The sequence below is a fragment of the Notothenia coriiceps genome, unplaced genomic scaffold, assembly GCF_000735185.1.
Source record: "Notothenia coriiceps isolate Sejong01 unplaced genomic scaffold, NC01 NC01_scaffold00026442, whole genome shotgun sequence".
Taxonomy (NCBI): Eukaryota; Metazoa; Chordata; class Actinopteri; order Perciformes; family Nototheniidae; genus Notothenia; species Notothenia coriiceps.
In genome coordinates this window covers 284,882-286,637 of record NW_011359143.1, presented here as the reverse complement: position 1 = coordinate 286,637, position 1,756 = coordinate 284,882, and the positions used below count along the sequence as shown (strand labels likewise).

The 1,756-nt window shown below is 42.9% G+C and overlaps 1 protein-coding gene across 1 annotated transcript in view; it reads left to right on the top strand.

Annotated features, from left to right (window-relative positions):
- LOC104957189 (jagged canonical Notch ligand 2) overlaps positions 1 to 1,756 on the top strand; it is a 71,725-nt gene that overhangs the window by 3,256 nt on the left and 66,713 nt on the right. The window lies entirely within an intron of this gene.

Here is a 1,756-nt window from a genome sequence, read left to right as displayed (position 1 = left end):
CTGCTGTGCGTAAAAGTCATGCCTCATGCATGCTCAGGGCTTTAGCTTGGTCAGAAACGCACAGAAATTAACAACAAAAACTCGCTGACAGGAAAGAGATATCCCCTCACGAGATGCCTGATCATGTAGAGACGCCAAAAGTTGCAGGCGGAGGGAAGAATGAGCGGCACGCAGAAACCCAGACAGACTTGTTACAGAAAATAGTGCCAAACTGTGCCAAATAACAGCCTGGATGAGCGCTTTTAGCCTGTGCCATGATTCAACTCCAAAACATACAAACTCCCTTTGATAAGCATGAGGTGTGAGGACATTTTTAAAAAGCCTGCTGTAGCACACACACACACACACACACACACACACACACACACACACACACACACACANACTCCCTTTGATAAGTCAACTTTATCACATAACGTGAAGGATCATTCACATTCACCTGGATGCACCTCAAAGTTGATCATTTACATACAACGTGATTTAATGTGAATGATCCTTCACGTTATGTGATAAAGTTGACTTATCAAAGGGAGTTTGTATGTTTTGGAGTTGAATCATGGCACAGGCTAAAAGCGCTCATCCAGGCTGTTATTTGGCACAGTTTGGCACTATTTTCTGTAACAAGTCTGTCAGAGCTGTCTGGGTTTCTGCGTGCCGCTCATTCTTCCCTCCGCCTGCAACTTTTGGCGTCTCTACATGATCAGGCATCTCGTGAGGGGATATCACTTTCCTGTCTTGGAGTTTTTGTTGTGAATGTCTGTGCGTTTCTGACCAAGCTAAAGCCCTGAGCATGCATGAGGCATGACTTTTACGCACAGCAGTGGTGTCTCGGTTTGATGAGGTGTGTGTGTGTGTGTGTGTGTGTGTGTGTGTGTGTGTGTGTGTGTGTGTGTGTGTGTGTGGCTGTCAAGGCTACAGCAGGCTTTTTAAAAATGTCCTCACACCTCATGCTTTAAAATCGAACATGCCATAAAGTTTTCACAGGTCTGGACCCGTGTGCATTATACAACAAAACAGCTGCATTTAAGTTTTAATACACAATACTGTGGGCTTTAAATTGTGGTTTGTGAACAAATTATCCAGTTAGGCTATACCATTTCTATAAATAAGGAAATCTGCCATTCATTATCAGACTGATCTCAGAGTCAAATATATTACATTTACATTGATTTAAAACAACTAAAAGCTGCACTTTCTCATAGTTGAGGAGCTGGATTGGAGAATGCTTAGAATTGTTGGCATTTTTTCTCAATGGATGACTTTAATTGAATCAATTAATCATATTATTATTGTAAGAATTTTCCATCTTTACTTATTCTATGGCTTCTTCGAGCCTTGAAGAGGGATCCTTTCTCTGTTGCTCGTCCTGAGGTGTCCCGTCTTTACAAAAAGCGGAAGGGGTTGTATAAGTTGCAGATTGTAGAGCCCTATGTATTTTCATTGCACGGTTATCAAAAGTTTGTGAAGGATGAGAAATTATGGATATCACACTCTCGCTTTAGACTGTACTGTGGCATGCTGACAGCCACTAAGTGTGTGTGTGTGTGTGTGTGTGGTAGACGGTGGCCTGTAGCCTCTGGTGCTGCTATAGTGGACTCCCTCAGTCGGCCCCGGTATCTGGGCCACTGGTGCTGACATGAATAAGCTGCAGAAAAAAAAAAAAAAAGAAGGACATTGTTCTGCCCTCTGCCGATCATTTCCCCTTCATGTTAACCCCTCTGGCTGTTCAGCGGGTCTTTAGTATTTTATGAAAGAG